We start from the raw sequence: 20,897 nt of genomic DNA, 5'->3' as shown, positions 1-20,897 counted from the left end.
TTTATTTCACACATAAGATTTTGTTTCTCCACTTGTCTGACCATCCTACTACTATGTTTTGCTGTAGCATTCCACACATATTTAAAACCAAGCAAAAGGTGGAGTTCTGCCTTTAAAAACTAAACAGACATTTTGGACAACGTATTGGCAATGCAAGCTGGACCACATTTATCAGACAGAGTAAGGAAAGTTTTCTCTCTGCATTATAAAAAGGACAGCCAGATATCAAGTGTTAACAGAAATAAAATGAGATGGAAAATTTTAACAAACCGTTTAAGCTTTTTTCCTAAAGAAACGTCCTCTACTGCCAGAGATCTTAAATAGCCTCTGGATCAGTCATCCAGAAGCAGTTCCTCATATAATTGATGAGCTTGGCTTTCACTTTAGAAAGAGAATCACCTTTTTCCATACTTGCTTGCATTTTTGCTTTAATGTCTTCTACAGAACTAGGTCTGTTTGATGTGTTAGAAGTTTTTTTCTTAGTTTCTTTTTTTTTTTTTTTGAGAATTCTTGACCTTTTGATCTTGATGTTCACGGTTTTGAGTCTTTTCCATTCTGGTTTGATTTTTGTACATTTTTGGCTAGAGTATCTCATATCAATTTCTTCACTGGAATGTTTTCTCCGCTCTTCCTTTTTCTCCTCCTCCTCCTCCGCCTCCTCCTCCGCTTATCCTCCTCCTCCTCTTCCTTCTACTTCTTCTTCTCTCCCTCCTTCTCCTCCTCCACCTGTACCTCCTCCTTCATCATGATCATCGTCACCTTCGATAGCAAGTTTAATTTTTTGTGTGGAACCTTGCCACCACTTCCAAGGGCTGATTGCTTTCCAGATACATTTAGGAATTTCGCTTCTCTTCTTTGTCTTCTGACTCGGCCTCTTCCTCCAGCACTAAGTGCTGCCCATTAATATGCATGAGCCCCGAACCACCTTTTAACCACCAGTCACAGGTGTTGTTATTTCAAAGCCGCCAAGGGAATTCATCGCTTGTACAGACATTTTCAAACTTGCTGTTATTTTCATTGGACTGCCCTCCTAATTCTTTGCCTTTGCACCAGCCCTTAAACTGTTCTTAGAGATGGGTGGTGCTCATTTTAATCATCATCCACGAAGGTGGATAAATAATACTGTCAGCCACAGTTGACAAAAGAAAAGAGTTCATGTCCAGCCCCATCAAGTCAGCCATGGGGTGGCGGCGTGCACTGAGGTGGGCGCTGTCTACTGCTCAAGAAAACAGTTATTGGTATGAGATCACACCAGGGTTCTTACTGAATTTTAACTACTTTGTGTACGTAAGCATACTTTGGTTGTTTTCTGTTATCAACATGTTTTCTTCATTAGCTGTTGGCTTTCAATTTTGTTGATGTACTACTTGTTTACGGTAGTGACTTTTGTTGCTGTTTTGGGGGTTACTCTTTTGGGCTTTTTTTTCTTTCATTTGATTGCTTTTATTTTTCGGGCAGTCACAGCTGTTACTGTTGTGACCTCTGCCATTGGTATCATACTTAGAGATGCCTCCCCCATCCTTAGGTCATATAATACTTGTCCACCTTTTCTCCTAGTCCTTAATCACTTAATCTCAAATGTGCAATCTATTTTATTTTAAATCTGTGGTTTATTTCAATGAAAGGTCTTATCTCAGATACAGTTTCAAAATATCCCATTCTAATTTAACTTTGTAAAGCAGCCATTAGGATGGTTATTGACCAATACTGTTACTTTTCTATAGTGAATGCATTTGCATGCATTACGTCTTTATCGCTAAATATCCTTATTCACATAACGGAGTACTAGCTCATTCTGTTTGCCGCATGACAGGCTGATAAGTTGAGGGGGTAGGAAAGTGCTGGGGTAGGAAAGTGACTTTATTTGGAAAGTCAGCAAACTGAGATGATGGACTGTTGTCGTAAAGAATCATCTCTCCTCAGCATGAACTTTGATGTTAGGAAAGTGGGGGAGTGGGAGGGAGCTGGGGTCAAGAGGTGACTGAGGTCTGTAGCCAGTCAGGCGCCCACAAGGGTGCAAGGCAGGTTTTGGAACTTTTCTGTCCTTGGTCAGTTGATCTTTGAGTATAGGAATCTGTTCATGCCATTTCTCTAAATCTTAAACATAACATTATTGTTTCTGTACATATTTATCTTCTCGGGTGATGTAGGTTTTGGGCAAAGAGTGGTTTTTGCAAATCTTAGCTGTCACCAAACTTCCTTCAATGATTAACATGCCTATGTGCAGGGCTAAGCAGAAGTTTCTAAGCTATAAGTCACAGCAGTAAGGGTAATAGAAGCAATATGGAGTCAGACATGCTAAGTTTCTCCCCGTTACATCCACACCTGGGCCTAAGCCTCACTGTGAGCATCACCATTTAACTGCAAAAAAGTCAGGGTTGGCCTTGACCATCCTGGCCTGGAAGAAGTAAGAAAGCCATCGGTGTAATGCTGGCCGGCCCACTCGAATTTCTGTTTTTGGCTTCTCAGAGACTTAACGTTATGGTCATATTGTGCTTTCCTTGACGCCCATGAGAAAAACGTGTATATTTCAGCCATTGGCCAGAGTCTGTAGTTTGTGAGAGAAGTTCCCCTGAGGTATGAAGAAGAGGAAAGAGGAGACCCAGTGGTTCAGCCTCCATGTCCAGTATGCCCAACCGGACAGATTGCAGAGTCCCAGACACCTGTGCGTACACACAGTGCTTTTTCCGGGTTGCCCATCTCTGGATGCCACCAGCCGCAGCACAGATTGTTTCCCGCTTTAGAGTTAAACTTTCTCTTTCTTTTTCCTTTCTTTTGCAGAGCTCCCAACATGAGAACACCTTCCAGTTGTGGGCTCAGAGGACCCTTCTTATAGCACACAAATGCATGCAGCTATATCAGATTTCCAAATATACAAAAGAGGGCACATCTTGCTGTTCCTGGTTTTGAGGCTCCTAAGCTTAGGTCTCATTAAAAAAAAAAATGCTGGTTGTCAGTACACAGGGGCGTTTAGGCAGGTGAGGGGAAATGGGTGGGCAGAGAGAGGCATGAGGAATGATACCCACATAGGAAATGCTTCCACTCATGTTTTGTATTTGTGTTTTAAATTTTGGGAGTGACTCACAGGCACTTAGCAAAAGTAACTGATTAAATTAACCTTATCGGTAATGAGGTTGCCTGGCCTCTGTTTTGGCAAACAGCTCGCTGGCTGGTTGGTATTTAATTGGCTGCCTGGTGACTGGTGAAAACAATGTGGGTTGAGTCCCACTTAAAGCAAGTTCATAGTACATCAATCTTGCTGTAGTCTATCTGGACGTTATTAAAGTTAAGACATGGTATACTGAATTATTTGTTTCCTTTATTCATGCAAAACAGATGCTCAGGACTCACGTTTCTCAGACATGGTAGATCGGGATTGTGTGTGTTGCGTGAAGGGAATACCTTGCTTGTTATAGGATAAGGGTTGTAGCATTTGTCCTGCTGTGGCTGTATTTGGAAACCATAAATGATAGTCTTAGTACAATTTGATGTTCTTCAAATGCCTAGTTGAAGTTCAAGCGTTGTAAAATTAGATTCTTGAGTAGAAGGATGCAAAATTCTATGGACTGAATTGTGTCCCCCCAAAAAGCATACAATGAAGCCCCTAACCCCCATTGTCATTGTATTTGGAGACAGGGCTCTTAAGAGATAATTAAGGTTCAATGGGGTCTGAAGGTCAGGTACTAATCTGTAGGTTTGGGGGCCTCATAAGAAGAGGGTGAAGAGGTCTCTTTGTCTCTGCATGCACCAACAGAGAAAAAGCCATATGAGAAGGTGGCTGAGTGAAAACCCAAGGAGAGAGCCCTCAGTAGACGCTATATACACTCCTTGGTCTTGGAATTCTAGCCTCCAAAACTGTAGAAAAATAAATTTATGTTGTTTCAGTCTCTCAGCCTATGATTTTTTTTTTAATGGCCGTCCAAGCTGACTGAGACAGAAAGGAGATGGGGTATGAAATACGGCTCCGAGAGGGACCCACAGAACCTAGAGATCGAAAGCAGTGAGCACTTCTCTGTGAGACGTGTAAAATGACCCTTTACTGCTGTAACTCGGCAGACCTAGCACGGTCCAGTGAGAAAGGACCTGTCTGGAAACGGGAGACTGGGTTTACCTCTCTGCATCTCTCCAACCTTGCTCAGGGGCTCAGCTTCCTCACCTGCATAAAGAGGCGATTGGGTTAGTTCTTCTTTATGCCCATTCTAGCACTTTGAAAAGTACTAGTGGTGTTATGTTTTAATTACTGGAGTGTTCCAGTGGACTTCAGATGCTTTGGAGTTCTCTCGTGAGCAGACTGGAATCTTTTTCCAAGAGGGTCATGCTAGCCAGCAGGAAGATACTGTTTGAGCTCTCAACCTCAAACTCAATGTTAGTTTTTGGGATGGGAAATGGCAAGGTCAGGAAAGATCCTCCTTCCTACCTCCACACCTCTGAACTAGGAGTCTTCTCAATCAATCCAGATGATCAAATAGTGAGATTTCTGGCCATCAGCATATGTGACTTGTGGCAGTTGGGTAATCAAAACACAATTCTGTCTGCGCCTCCATTGTCGCTTCACAATTTGTTCACAGGGGCTCTGCAATAATTAACATTGGTACTGTCCTTTCTCCAAAGTGGGAAGTTGAACACTTTGCAAAAGATAGCTAATGCCAATACAATTTCTTGACAAACTGCAAACATTCTAATACATCACACACGCACACACACACACACACACACACACACACACGCATGCACACTCTCGTCACTGTAGGGTCAGGGACCCACACAGGTTTTTTTTTTTTTATCACCTTGTGGGAAAATGTGGGCACTTTCAATGCTATCCATGAGTCAGTGGTGGTGAGGATTTGGGGTTGCTTCCAGGGGCATTGGGTTTGTGTCCACATAGGCTGTAATGTTACAACCAGAGGAACCACACTTTTCATTGGGATTGGGATCCTCAAATACAGATTTGCACATAAGATGTCCCAATCCCCTGCCCAAAGAAAGCCTCTAATACATCTCTCCCAGCCACGATGAAAGCTCTTGGAGGTCACATCATAAACAGCTGGTGCCTATGAGTAGAAACTGCAATTTACTTCTGGAGATAGTCTGAAGCCTTCTTTTTCTACAAGGTACCACTGAATAGGGTTAGGGAAGAAAAGTTCTACAAGCATTTGAGGAAATGTCGTATGAAAGAGGGAGGGAGCCAACAGAGAGGGTACCAAGTTTCAGAAAAGCTGCCCAATGTTTACGGTGTGGCCCTTGGGAGAATCATCTTCCTTCATCGGAGGTGAATAAATGCATACTTCTATGGTGTCCTAATACAGTAAAGAGATGAGCTAAAGAGAATCGTAATAAGCTGAATAAGCAATTATTTTTTATCTAAAAAATCAAAATTCTTAGTCACCCTATTGTATTTATCATCCACTTGATTTTAATTAGAGACAAATAAAATAATTTTAATTTGAAAAAATATAAATACAGTACATACAGTCTGGAATGAAAAGTCCAATTAAATTTGCTAGTGAAGACATAAGCTTTGCAATGTACACATGGCTTTCACATACATGATATTATTGATTCTTGGACAATTCTGTGTTGGGGTCCATCTTTATTTGCCAGTTGGGTTCCACCTACTATTTGCCAATGAAAAAAAGTGTGAATCAGAGAGATTAAATGACCTGCCTGCATCACAAAGGTCATCTGTGGCAGATTAGAAGTTTAAATCCATGGCTTCTGACCCTTAAAATTTTGTTCTTACAAGGAATAGAATAAAATGGAGTTTGGTGGGCCTGGGGGGAAGAGGAGGGAAATGTTACATGCCATACCATTCATCCTGTTTTTCTCCACTCCTTTCTGACCACCCTGGTAGGGTCACTACATAAAGGTCTTGCCTAGATTCTAGGCACCTCCCAGGCACCTGTTTATTCTCTCCCACAAAACACAACCTGTCTCCCCACCCCGTGCTTCCTTTGGTTGTGTCACATGAATTAGATGGGAAGTGAGAATCTACACATCTTGGTGATCCAATCACTGGGAGAACCATTAAGGAAGGAAGAGTGCCCCCTTCTTGAGGAAAAACTTGACCTTTTCAAAACTGAGACCCTCCAGACCAATATAATTTCTCGTCATTCCTGTCAGTTTTTCCCCCTGTCTTCAATTTTCCCATTTACCATTATTAATGTTGCCTGGTGAGGGGGTTTCTGAACGGTGAGGGCAAGTTCCCATGCGGCCTCTTTTTCAGTCAGTGGTTTGAGACTCACACCCCCATGTTTAAGGAATCTTCAGGTGGATAGTTACTTGGGGGTAAAGGAGAAAGGCCTCTCCCACAGCTTATTTCTCCAATTAGAACATATTTGCAACAGAACCTGTGAATCTGGATTAGGTCTTAGGGCCACCATTATCATAGTGGGGCCTCGGTTGTCCAGAGCACGTGCCCACTCCACACCACAGCTCAACCTAGTCCATCCATGTGTCAGATGATGCAGAGCCTGACATAGATACCATTGGTGAGATGGCAAAATTTGGCAATTCGCCAAATGTTTGTGGCCCAGTAAAGCTCTGTATCTTTTTAGTATTATCTCAATCATCTTTTTTAGTTTCATTTTGATTAGATAATATAATGTTACTCATCAATTATTTAGGAGATGGTTGACCAAATGGGCTATATGGCTTTATTCCATTCAATCCTTGTTCAACAAGTATTTATTGAGCGCCTACTATGTGGTAGGCATCATATTTGGCATGGAGAATGCAATCAAAGGTAAAGTTGAAAATCAGACAGAGACCCTGTTCTCAAGTAAACAACTTATCCCACGAAGGATGCATAATTACAACTGGAGAGTCTGCAAAAGGGAAGATGGTCTGTGGCCATGTTAAACAGAGGATCTTTGGTTAACTCCTGAGCTGGGCCAGAGAAGAATTCTCTGAGGTTGAAGAGACAGGACTGTGTTCTGAATGAACAAAAAGAACTTTCCAGAAGTCAAATAGCAAAGGGTAGGGGCAAAAGAAGTTTTCCATCCAGAGGAAAGAGTCTGTGCAAAGACCTTTTGGAGAGAGGGAATAGGAAGCTTCTTAGAAATGAAGGTCAGGAAGCTGAAACTCAGAGGAGAGCTGGCACAAGCTGGGGCTGGAGAGACGGGCTGGGGATAAACCCCAAAGGGCCTTTTAGGCCATGTTAAATATTTATATCGTGATCACAGGACATATGGAGAACCATTGAAGGCTTTTAAGCAGGCATATATGTGTATGTGAGTGTGTGTGTGTGTGTGTGTGTGTGTGTGAGAGAGAGAGAGAGAGAGAGTGTGTGTGTGTGTGTATGTGAGTTTGTGTGTGAATGATTAGATTTGTGTTTTGAAAAGGAAACTGGATACAGTGAGGCCTTCACATGGACAAAGAGATAAGCAAGGGGGCTGTTTTGATGAGATACAGTGGTATCTGGAACTAACAGTTAAGATGGTGACTTAAAGCAGGACGTTCAGACAGTGATGGATTGGATGCGGCCATGAAGGAGGGAACAGTGTCAAGGATAATGCCCAGAGTTTTGGTCTATAGGCTCGAAAGGATGGCAGTGTCATTTACTGTGATAGAGACACTGGAAGAAGGGGCAGGTGAGAGGGGGTTTGATGAGGTCAGTCTCTGTCTTTATATTAATGATTGGCTGCATAGAATAGAAAGCCCTCCTGGAATAGCTCAAACAGCTAGGGATGTGTGTGAGTCACAGGACAGGGAGGCCCAAGGCTGTGCAATCTAAGTCTTGTAAAGCAGCTCAACAATTCAGGGATGGTAAGGCTCTTTTCAGCTTTCTGGTCTACCTACCTTGTTGGGTAGTCCTTTACCCTTTTGCTTATTTCTTCATGGGTTCCAGATGGCTGCTGTGACCCTGCCCTCATACCTGCATTCCAAGTAGAAAGTTGCATGGAGGGCTACAAAATGAAGGGGTTTATTCCAACAAAGATTTTTCTTGTTTATTTGGGGGAGGAATCTCTACCCAGGAACTTGGCTTACATCATATTGGCCTGAATTAAGTTTTGTGGCCACTTCTAGCTAAATGGAGTTTTGAAAATCCAGTATTTTAGCTTTCTGGCCTTTACAGGTAGAGGAAGGCCAAGGATTGGGGCCATATGAATAGCTTTTAGGACTAGCATATGTCTACCATAGTTATGGTAGTGATGTGTCTTCCGAGTAGAGATTTCAAGGAGAGGGTTAGACATACCGGCTCAGAGCTATTCTTCTCCTCTTTTACCTCCTGAGGGAAAAAAGCTGATTTGGTGACAATCTTAAAATATGGCAATTAAGACATATATCCCAAATTTTTCCATCTACTCAAAACAAAAGGAAAGCAGAAAAGCTCTGGACAAGAAATTTGTCAGCCAAAAAGATGATTTCTTAATATTAGCTACAAGATTACTATAGATGGGTGAGTAAAAGGCCTTTAAAATAAGGATTCCCAAATTCTGTGTAGACATCCTTAAAAATGGCAGGGAAGGGGCGCCTGGGTGGCTCAGTCGGTTGAGCGTCCGATTTCAGCTCAGGTCATGATCTCGCAGCTCGTGAGTTCGAGCCCCGCATTGGGCTCCATGCTGACAGCTCAGAGCCTGGAGCCTGTTTCAGATTCTGTGTCTCCCTCTCTCTCTGTCCCAACCCACTCGCATTCTGTCTCTGTCTCTCTCAAAAATAAATAAACATTAAAAAAAATTTAAAAATAGTTGGCAGGGAATGGGCTTCCTGATCTTGCATTGGCCAGACAGTCTCTTTGATGGTGCATGAATTCATAGCATTAGCTCTTGATAATGTGGTCACTCTGGACCACCCCACAAATTTTAACACAGCAATTATAAGGATGGTAATAACCTTCTGGCTTCACGGAGCAAATCACATTCTTCCCCATCCACTCTTTCCTCGAGAGGAAATGATGAGGGTCAGGGTAGTGCCATTATATAGGGGATTGTCCTGAAGGGATGACAACTGAGCAGAGACTGAAGGAAACGAGAGATGGTGCCATGAGGACCTGTGGGAACAGCAATTCAGGCAGAGGCAGAAGCAGGCCTAAGCCCCCAAGCTGTGGTGAGTAGGTTGACCCTGCATAGAAAGGGGAGTATCCTGGGAGAGAAATGGAATATTAACATCAGACTGTTTCATTTTAAAAGTTTCAAGTGAACTATGGTACACAGGAAAAGTGTAATATGGGAGTTTCTCTTTCCATTGCCACATTTGAGACTTCTTGCCTCTTCATTAAGCTGGTTCCTAGAATTGCATCTGTATCAATCAGGACAATACGGGTGTATAGGTAACAGAAGTCTTAACCAGCATTTATCTTACATAAATGAAGTGTGGAGATAGGTGGTTCTGAGGTTGGTTTAGCAACTTGAGAACATTTTTCTCATGGGTATAAGATGACTACAATTACTCTAAGTATCACCCAATGGTGCTTCAAACAGGAAGGAACATGAAGATGAAAGAGAGAGAGAGAGAGAGAGAGAGAGAGAGACGGAGCCTTTTACTTTTCCAGCTCTGTTTATAGAAGGGAAAAGAACTCAGCACATTCCTGCATATGTCTCATGAGCTGGCACTCCGTCAACTATCCTCACCTAAAGATTATCAGCAAATGGGAATGGGATGTTCATGCTTCATCTGCACTGAGCTCGGCTCATCCTCAGGGGCCTAGAAAGTGGCTTAGCTGTCAAACCAAACTGGTTTCTATTGACTATGGAGGAGGAACAGTTGCTGTCAAGTAGGTGACCAGCAGTGTCTCTCCCCCAGGCGTATCCATGAATCCCCTCAAGTTTGATCATAGAAGAGATGTCTATTTTCCTCTCTTTATGCTCTCACTGATGCATTTCCTGACCACATCTAAAGGATGGACTCACTTTGTCCTAATATGGGTTCTTTTCAGAAGCTGACCCCAGGCAAAACATTCAAGTGCAAAAGAGTCTCTTTGGGAACATTGGCAGGGACGTGGAAATTGATCCAGGGATGATGGGAAGGCAGTTAATAAAGGATGAATTAGTAAACCAGTCATCAACGTGAGCAACTGGAGCATAATATTGGGAGGGAAAGTCTGGGAAATAGTAGAAAACACAAGGCTCAGAATTATCCCACTTGAGAGACGAACGAGCTGAGGGATTTACCCTCCAGCAGCCATTGGTCATCGGTTGAGGGCTACTTCTGAGATGTGCTAATTCCCCAGCACCCCCGGCCTGCACGCATGAACTGAGTGGTCTTCTGTGGCTCTGGGAAAACTCTCAAGTCCAGAGAGGCAGGTAATTGCTGGTGGGGGTCATCCAAAACACAAAGAGAAGGGACATGGAAGGGGCACTGGTAGCCTTTGCCAGACATCCTACATTAAATGTTCAGTAGCCACTTCCTTGATAAGCACCAAAATATCTGGTGTAATACTTCTTAGATCTGTAACTTTATCAGCTTCACCAGAAATTGTATGCTCCTCAAAAAATCAGGGTGGGGCAGACTTACAAGATTTTATTGACACAGCATCCTGCACAGTACTATGTAGAACCACTCTCCCACGTGTATGTTGATGGTATCATATTGAGGATATGAATGGCTTCATCCATGCCACAACGTTTTGGCCAGTAGTTACCATCATGACTAGTATATGTATTGGTACAGTTTTTTTGCAGTCTAACAATCGGGCAAATGGCGAAGCCCTCAAGGAGCACAGCTTGTGCACCACAGGATGGACCAAAGAAATGGAGGAAGTGTAGATTGGGTGGATGCCTATTATTTTGATTAGAGTAGTCAGCCCAATGAAAAAATTCAGTACTCCAAATTATAGAACCGTAATCACATTTAAGGCCTAGAGATTTCCTTCTGTCTCCTTTGAATCCAAGTGAAAAGAGGCATGACAATTTTTTAAAGTCTTTCTATGGAGCATAAGCTGTTTTTATAAATGTGGAATAATTCATTGAGGATATGAGTTATGTGGAAGGGGCATCCTGAGAAAACCTTGCTTTTGATGTAATCTAGTCAAATGGATGATTTTCTTCCTCCTGCTCCCCGTTACCTCCCCTCGTTCTTTTTTGCCAAAGTGAGTTTCCATATGTTTCATCTAAATGACTCACATTCAGAGAAATCATTCAAATTATCTGTGGGCACAGATACTTTTCTTTCATTTGTGGCTTGACGGTGGGTGGTTATAAGGAGTGGAAACGATGGTGGGCTCTTCTCCAAACCCCAAATCCTTTGGCTTGCTCTGATTCCCTGGGCTCTCTGCGTCTCCAACTTTATTCTATACCAGAGGGAAATAGCCATTGTAAATTACAAAGATTATTCAATTTCAGTCCACTTTAAGTGCCCTTAAAGGGAGACTGCACTCATGACTTCTCAGGGGATAGGCAATGCATCTTACCATGGATAAAGTGCTGGTTGAGAGGTTTTAAATCACATTTGTAGCTTGGGAGACTAATATTGGAGGCAGTTTTCTTCCTAAAAAGTAATGGCATCTATGTTACTGACTGTAGAGAGCACAAAGGAGTTGGAGGGAGACCAGAGATAACTTGTTTAAATGATGATGGAACCATTCAAAGGGTGTCTTTCAAGGGGCATAAACACCTTCCCAAGTTAATAAAGACTCTCATTGCATTTCACACTTTGAGCCTGAAGGACGCAATTGTTCTCTGGGTCTACCTATGCTAACTTGTACGGGTCAGTCTGAGATATATGCACATCTGAATTCACATGAGGCAATGCATTTGATCTATGCTTGTAAAAGAGATCCTCTTTGTTAACTGAGTTAAATGCTGGGTTTTTGGTTGTTTTTTTTTTTTTTTTTTTTTTTTTTTTACCCTTCTAATCAAAGGTCATCTTTATGAGTGAACCTTTATAGAGCACTCCCATCTGAATGGTCTAGATATGGAAGGTTTATTCTTGCCCCACCCCTACCACTGTTTTGTTAATGTTTTCAAATGAATGGGTACACTGTCAAGTGTTTTGTGGATTTCATTGCTATTTTTGTTCAGTAATCTCTATGGTCATTTGGAAAAGACTCAGTTCAATTCCACATACCCTGCTGAGCACAGACTTTGTGCCTGACTCTGGAATACTAAGCTGGCCAGCCTGTCTGGAATTCTGCAGAACTGCTAGGCTCTCATATAGACCACCCACAGCTTCTTCCCACTGATATTTGGCTCTGTCCCAAGAGAGAGAGAGAAGGGACAGGGAAGGAAGAAAGGAAGGAAAGAAGGAAGGAAGGAAGGAAGGGAGGGAGGAGAATCAGGGCTCTAAAAATTCCAGATCATTCTGAGCAGAAATCATGTCTGTAATAGGAATGTAGTTGAGGTACAGGCAAACGTCTTGTCTTTTCCTATTGCATCCGTGAACATCCCTCTGTTGGACATATTCCACATTGTGGGCAGTGTGATACACCCAGACTCCCTCAACTTCAGCTCTTTAAATGTTTCTAAAAGTGGTGAATCTGAAGTCCTCTATGTAGATGAGGCGGCTCCTGTCCAACTCTGGCTGTTCCTTTCTGCTTCAACAACCACGCTGGCTTGGGTGGAAATCTGTGTCTCACTCTCCCTTCCTTCTCATTCACTTCCCTGGCCGGCTGGTTAGGATTCCTACAGCAAGCACCCAGCTACCCTTGTTGGGTTGATTCACTTTATGGGCCCCGGTGTGTAGAAGCTGATGTGTGGCCTGGATGGACATCAGAGGTGGGAAGTAAGTTGGGATCATTGTATTTCCCTAGATGGTCATTATTATTTTGTAATGTATTTATTATTTAGACCTTACCTACTGCCAAAGTATCTTTGAGGCGACTTACAATAAAAGAAAGAAAAGTAATTAGGCTCTTACACCACAGATAAAAAAATGGAAACTTATATAATATATGAAATGATAAACGTCGGCTAATAATAGCTATTATTATCATAGCACTAATTTTAGTAGTGGGTTCCTAGGCAGTTGAAATATGAAATGTAGTGAAGGACTAAACTTTAATTATCTGATGATAAAAGGATACATACTAATTCACCAGGAGGTGAGTTTTCTCCTTCAAGCCCTAACTCTTAATTGAGATTTATTACACGGATCGTGGTATACAAACAGGCAAGGACTGAGGAATGCTTTACTCTCTCTCTCTCTTTTTTATTGAAGTATAATTCACATACAGGGTTATATGGGAACACTTGTAATGGTGATACTTTTTAAGTTGTAGAAATATTTGTTTTAAATTTTTTTAATGTTTATTTATTTTTGAGAGACAGAGAGAGACAGCATGAGTGGGAGAGGGGCAGAGAGAGAGAGAGGGAGACGCAGAATATGAAGCAGGCTCCAGGCTCTGAGCCATCAGCACAGAGCCTGACATGGGGCTCAAACTCACGAGCCGTGAGATCATGACCTGAGCCGAAGTCGGATGAGGGCTCAACCGACTGAGCCACCCAGGTGCCCTTAAGTTGTAGAAATATTCTTAATGTGTCTGTTTCACATAAAATGAAAAAAGGTGATTTGTTCATACAGGAGAATGAGGATACTTTTTAAGCTTTTCAGTTTTCCTTCATCTGAGGTGCATCTCATTCATTCCAGAAACCTGGACATGAGCCCTTTGGCAGGAAGCATGACCATTGGCCCACTTTGTCTTGTGCCAAGGTGATTTATATCCCAGGCTCTTAAAGGTTCACCATGTGCTTTCCCTGCAAGGGTATCTTGCCCTCGTTACCTAGTTGGTGACATGGTGTAGTCCTTCTTTGGGAATTCTTTTTTTTTTCCCCCAAAGGAAGTTTACCTTTCTTTTTTACCCCTTTTTTCTACCCCCCCCCCCCCCCCCCCCCCCCCCGGCTTTTAGAGATAGAGCTAACATTGTGTAAATTCAGGGTGTACAATGTGATGATTTAATGAACTTAAGTATTGTGAAACGATTACCACAATAAGGTTAGTTAACATCTCCATTGCCTTATGTAATTACCTTTTTTTTTTTTTTTTTTTGATGGGGTGGTGAAATTATTTAAGATCTACTCTCTCAGCAACTTTCAAGCACATAAGACAGTCTTGTTAAGTAGAGTTAGTGTACTGAACTTATTTATCTTCTAACTGGAAGTTTGTACCCTGTGACTGACATCTCCTCTCTCTCGCTCCCCAGCCGTTGGCAGCCGCCCACTCTACTCTCGGTTTCTGTGAGTTTGGCATTTTTAGATTCCACATATAAGTGAGATCATACAGTATTTTTCTCTCTCTGTCTGACTTACCTCACCCAGCATACTGCCCTCGAGTCCATCCATGTTGTTGCAATTGGCAAGAGTTCCTTCCTTTTTAGGGCTGAATGATATTTCTTCGGGTACGTATACCACATTTTCTTTATCCATTCATCTGTTGATGGACACTTAGGTTGTTTCTATGTCTTGGCTACTGGGAACAACTCTGCAATGAGCAAAGCAGTGCGCATATAACTTTGAAGTAGTTATTTCAATTAGGGATTCTTAAAATTCTTTTTAAGGTTTACTTATTTTGAGATAGAGACAGCAAGTGGGAAAGAGGCAGAGAGAGGACCCTAAGCAGGCTACGCATTGCCAAGGCGAGCCCAACGCGGGGCTCGAACTTACAAACCAACTGTGAGATCATGATCTGAGCTGAAGTCAGATGCTTAACCAACTGAGCCACCCAGGAGCCCCTAGAGATTCTTGAAATTGGCTCTCTTGGCTCACCCTCGGAGGTCTCTGGGATAAGAATTGGTGATCCCTTTCGTGGTTATGTCTGTCCCTAAACTCTCTGATTATTACACGGGAAAACTTCAGGCCTGCTTAACATCTTTTGCATTCTGGGAAGAGCACTGTATGCTGTCACCTGAGAGATGCACAGGCCCGGTGCTCCATTCGCTTGGGAGATGAGAGCCAAGCTTTTAGACAGAACCTCGGAACTAGGTATCACTTCATTTCAGCAGTCACTGCCACAACTAATTTGGGCAATTTTTGGTATTTGGCCAAAAATGTTCTTCATCATGAATATTTAGAGTATTTAATTTCTAAAATTCTGCCCGGCGCAGTGACATCACCAATGAGTAATACTGTATGTCCCGACTTCAAAGGCTGACAAATAGTTTCATGAAAGCAGCAAATTGAGTCTGGGTCGGAGCCATTTATGCGGCAGAGAACCCAGCTATCACGTGTCAAATCTCGTTTAAGAACAGAAGGGCACTAAAGCGATAGAACATTTTACCTGGAGAGGTGATACTGTCCCAGTCAGCAGAGAACGCAAGAAGGAAATGATGTCAGGGATAAAAACACATGAAAAACGTTTAATAACCACTCAGAACATATGGAAATTAATGATATTCAGAGCTTGCAGAATAGCAAGATTTTTTCAGCTTAAAATAATCTTCCTGCTGATGCGCAGTTACTGGAGGGTTCCCAAAATGCCACAGAGAAAATTAGATTCAAGCAAGAAAAAAAAAAAAAAGCAGATCTCTGAGAATCAGAGAACAGGGTAGAAATGAAGTAGAAGGTATTCGTGACAAATCGAAGAGCCCGTGATGGGGAAAGAGCACCAGACTGGGGCTCTGTTCCTGCCCCAGTTTTCTCCTTAGCCATCCTCACTGGTCTTAGACAAGATTCTTGCCCTTTCCTTCTTTGTGAGGGGGGTTTTATTTTATTGTGTTTTAAGATACTTGACATCCTAAAAATTGTACAATTTAGACCCAGTGGGCACAATGACTTCTGTCGGAAGAATCCGTACTGAAGTGGTTAGAGTTCCACACAGACCACATGAGCGTTAGAAAATCTAGTAAGAATTCACAGCAGGAGGCACTGCTCAACTTCCAGCTACCACTCTCCCGTGCTGCCTCAACAACAGAGCATCTCATGGGGGAAAAACTGGACGAAGCAAAAGGCCAGCTGACCGACCGGAAGCCTATATTTAACCACAGTACTCATTCATTCTCACCTATTTCTGCTTGAAATGGGGGTTAAATTGAGTACAAGGGTTTAGTGAAACCCCAAATCCCAGGAGGGAGATTTCTCCAGTGACTGGAGAGTTTTCCAGCTTATTTAAAAAAAAAAAAAAAAAAAAAGAAAGATGTCCTCGAGGTCTGGGTGAATGCACTCAACAGTGACATATCTGATTCTCTCACACACATTTGCTATAATTGAATCAGAGCTTCAAAATCCTTGAACTCTTGTCTTCCATTTAACCCCAAGACCTTACTGGCGAGCAGGATGCCTTCTAGAGAGCGGACAAAACCAGAAAGCTTTTAGCTGACTCTGGATTCCAGAATGACAGACCTTCAAAGAGGTCTGAGGCCTACAAAAATCCCAGGGGTGTTGGAAGGTCACCAGTCGATTTTTGAATTATTAACACCCATTTAACAATTAAAGAAAGCCATATTGATAGGCTATCAAGGCAATTAATTATTTAGTTGTACAAAGTAAAGAATGGAAAAAAAGATGAAGTATAATGGGTGTGAATCTTAGGCTCCAAAGGCATGTGCAAAATAAATGCCTGTCATAAATCTTGACTTATTTGAAGTCATATCACACCTGACTCCAAGCCCTCATTCCACTGGTCTCATACAAAATTCAATTTCAGGGGTTATTATTCTTTTCCCAACCTTTTCCAGGACCATGCAAATGTCCTTATGGAGAAAAAGCCGGTCTTACATGAAACTGATGCTCCAATGTCTCTCTGATGCTTGGAGTCTAAGCCTATGCAAATGTGTCTGGCTTCCAGGCTTCTTGCTAGCTCTGAGGTATGCTTGGGACAGGAAAAGTTTTCCTAAGGGTTTCTGAGGTAGAACCCTCCCCTCAATTGCCTCTCAATGAACTTAAGGAAGCCAGCTGTGGGTGGAAACCCAGCGGCCGTCCACCACATTGGCCAACTCAGGGCCACCTCATTTCTTCTTTCTGCCTTTCTTTTCCTGCAAAAGCAAAACTTGTCTCCAGTTGCCTTTGGAATGCCTGAGACCATTCCCTCTGAACTGCCTGCCTCAATCTCATCAAGGACTCAGGCTTTCATAAAAGAATGAAAGAGCTGTCTTCCAGAAGCTTCCTTCATTTCTCCTGCCCATCTATATAAATTTCACTCCATTCTGGAAGCACAAAAGCCCAGCTACCTGCATGGAAGTGGAGGCAGGAGACGGATGTGAATGAAAACATACCCCCCCCCCCCAGTAAATGCTTGGGTTCCTTTAGCTCAGATGTCCAGGGTTCTTTTCTAATTAAATGGAACACAAAGCTGGCTGGGTAGGTGAAATTTCCCCAGTCTTTTCAAGGTCTGAGTATGAGATCCCATGTGGAAGGCAGCATTTTTGCCTTTTGGGATGAAGAGCAATTAAAATTCATATGTACAATGTAATAATGAGAAGGAAGACTCTGGTTTCAACTCCTCTTTGGAAGGAGGACTTTTCATGAGAGAGTTTGTAAATAGCACCCAGGACGAATTGCTGCAGAATGCTGGGAGTGCCATGGTGGCCATTTGGGAGGCGACCAAGGGCTCCCTGGCTATTGCATAACCAAAGGGCAGGAGGAAAGGATCTGATGCCCATGTCGTTACGACAGTTGAGGTACTAGGAAAACTGCTAAACTCCATCCCCAAGCTGGGAATGACCTTTCTTTTCATCCTTCTAAATTCCCTCTGACTTTGAAGGTAGGTTTTTGCTGTTGTTGTTGTTTTGTTTTGTTTTATTTTTGAACCCTTACCAAAATAGCAATGAAATATTTCTTGCACTTCTTTAAGGTTTGCCTTCCTTGCTGGCTCCATGAGGGCAATAGCCAATACCTGATTTGTTCACCTCCATATTTCTGGCACCTAGCACAGAACCTGATGCATAATAGGTGCTCAATAAACAGCTGGGTTGAATGAGGGATCCAGGTAGAGTGCATTTTTTATTCTGAAGACGTGTCCCCAGCCACATAACCCAGAGAGCACCCTCTTTCTTCCTTTGAGTACCCAGAGCACTAATTATGTGTACCACACAGTTGTCACAGCATAAAATGCTTGTATCGCTCACTTACCCAGCACGGGGACTCTGCAAGCCTCCACGGGCAGTTTGTAAGGTTCTAGGGAGTAGAGATGATAACTCATGCTCCTCTTGATTCTCTCTGGTAGTAGCACTGAACTTTGATCTTAGTGCAAACCTGGTATTTAGTATTTAGTATTTATTGAGAATTGTTTTGTTAAGAAATAAATGTTTGATACTCAGCCTTTTCCTGTAAATGATGCTGTTTATGTAATGGAAATCTTTTTGCTGGAAACTAGTGATAGACTGTGTACAAAATAATGCATGCGTTTCTGGGAAAAGTGCTTTTTGTAAAACTGCATTAAACATAACCGGGTTTATGAAGAAATTAAGATTAGGGGTCGGCCACTCAAAACCCGTGCAGACCCTAAGCACAGACCTTATGAACATAAGAATTGCCACCTTGAGAGAGAACTTAGAAGGGGGTGGTGGTGGCTGGAGAAGGCTTTAGGAAATACTAAAATGTGCAAAACCAATAGAGGGCAGAAGCCAGCCTGGGGGCACGGAGATAGAAAAGAGACCTGTGTGTACCTGCCACCAGCAAAGAGAGCTAAAGGCTGGTGGTGGGTGTGGGGGAATCCTTACAGCAGGAACTTATTTTAAATTTTCTTAAAATTGAGCTAAAAGAGCTCCAGTTTACGCGGCAGCCAAACCTAGCACTTTTCACTTGCTGATGGAGGTTCTTTCTTTTATGTTTATTTATTTTTGAGAGAGAGAGAGAGAGAGAGAGAGAGAGAGAGAGCAGGTGCACAGGTGGGGGAGGGGGAGAGACAGAGAGAGAGGAAGACAGAGGATCTGAAGCAGGGAGAGAGCTCAGTGCAGGGCCTGAAGTCATTGGCTGCGACATCATGACCTGCGCCAAAGCCAATGCTTAACCAACTGAGCCACCCAGGTGCCCCCGGAACTTCCTTCTGTTTGGTCCCCCTTGCCTAAGTAAATTCATCAATGAGCCACCAGAATGTGCTCACTACACAGATACCATCCCCTCATTTGACACCCACGTGTGAGCTCCATGTCACATGTGTGGTAGCAGGATAACAGAATCTGCTCATCTTACAATGTTCTAGAATGTAGTTCCACAGAATTATTGGTTTAAATGTTTTATTTTCACACTCTGTATTAAAAACAGAAACAATGACAATAGCAACAATAACCATACCTTTCATACCTACAGCCACTGTGAGAAGCCTTTCATGGCCCAGAATGTGGTCCATCTTGGCGAATGTTCCGTGTGAGCTTGAGAAGAATGCGCGCGTTCTGCTGTTGCTGGATGACGTAGTCAGTGGATGTCCATTATGTCCAGGTGACTGATGGCATTGTTGAGTTCGACAGTGTCCCTCCTGATTTTCTGCTCCTTGGATCTGCCCATTTCTTCTTCTTCTTCTTCTTCTTCTTCTTCTTCTTCTTCTTCTTCTTCTTCTTCTTCTTTTTAACGTTTATTCATTATTGAGAGACAGAGAGAGACAGAGCATGAGCATGGGAGGGGCAGAGAGAGGGGGAGACATAGAATCCGAAGCAGACTCCAGGCTCTGAGCTGTCAGTGCAGAGCCCAACGTGGGGCTAGAACTCACCAACCATGAGATCATGACCTGAGCCGAAGTCAGACGCTTAGCCAACTGAGTCACCCAGGCGCCCCAGATCTGCCCATTTCTGAGAGAGGGGTGTTAGAGTCTCCAACTACAATAGTGGATTCATCTATTTCTCTTTGCAGTTCTATCAGTTTTTGCCTCATGTAGTTTGATGCTCTGTTTATTAGGCACATACTCATTAAGGATTGTAATGTCTTCTTGAAGAATGGGTCCATTTATTATGCAATGCATCTCTTTAGCTCTGATAATTTTCCTTGCAATGAAGTCTGCTCTGTTTGGAATTAATGCAGTTACTTCAGCCTTTTTGTGGATCATTATTAGTATGGTATATCTTTATCCATCCCTTACCGTTAATCTGTATGTGTCTTTATACAAGTGGATGTCTTGTAGACAACAAATACCTGGGTCTTGTTTTTTGACCTATGTCGGCAAGCTCTTTTAATTGGTGCCTACAGAGCAATGACATTCAAAGTAATTATTGATATAGTCAGATTAATATCTACCATATTTGTTACTGCTTTTTATTTTTTGCCCTTGTTCTTTGTTCCTGTTTTTGTCTTCTACACTTCTTCCGCCTTTTGTGGTTTTAACTGAGGATTTTACGATTCAATTTTCTCTCCTTTCTTAGCATATCAGTTACACTCTTTCAAAAAACTCTTTTTAGTGTTTCTTTAGAATATCTTCTCTTGTTGGGGCTCCTGGGTGGCTCAGTCGGTTAAGCGTCTGACTTTGGCTCAGGTCATGATCTCGTGGTTTGTGAGTTCGAGCCCCACATCGGGCTCTGTGCTGACAGCTCCGAGCCTGGAGCCTGCTTTGGATTCTGTGTCTCCTTCTCTCTCTGCCCCTTCCCTACTCACGCTCTGTCTCTCACTCTCTCTCTCTGTCTCTCAAAAATACATAAATATTAAAAAAATTAAAAAAAGAATATATTCTCTTGTTATGATATACATAACACGTACAACTAATCTGAGCCCACTTTCAAATAACACTGTACCACTAGAGTTATGATATAAGCATATGCAATTGAATACGTTGTTGCTATTATTATTTTGAACAAACTGTTATCTGTTAGATCAATTAAGAGCAAACAAAGTAAGGGGCACCTGGGTGATTCAGTGGTTAAGCATCTGACTCTTGATCTCAGCTCAGGTGTTGATCTCAGGGTTGTGAGTTCAAGCTCTGTGTTGGGCTCCACGCTGGGTGGAGCCTACTTTAAAAAAAAAAAAGAGTAAGAAAAATAAAAGTTTTTATCTTACCTTTACTTGTTCATTCTTCAGGACTCTTCGTTTTCTTTAGGTAAACTTGAGTTCTGATGTGTATTAGTTCCCTTTTCTCAAAAGAACCTCTTTTAACATTTCTTGCAAGGC

General features: G+C 42.5%; 1 pseudogene; it reads right to left on the bottom strand.

Annotated features, from left to right (window-relative positions):
• Nucleotides 1-301: 301 nt before the first annotated feature.
• Nucleotides 302-14,213, bottom strand: LOC122204536 (annotated as a pseudogene).
• Nucleotides 14,214-20,897: the final 6,684 nt, after the last annotated feature.

The sequence above is a fragment of the Panthera leo genome, chromosome D4 (assembly GCF_018350215.1).
Source record: "Panthera leo isolate Ple1 chromosome D4, P.leo_Ple1_pat1.1, whole genome shotgun sequence".
NCBI classification, from domain to species: domain Eukaryota; kingdom Metazoa; phylum Chordata; class Mammalia; order Carnivora; family Felidae; genus Panthera; species Panthera leo.
The sequence above is the reverse complement of the archived record's forward strand: the minus strand, read 5'-3'. Positions and strand labels throughout refer to the sequence as shown.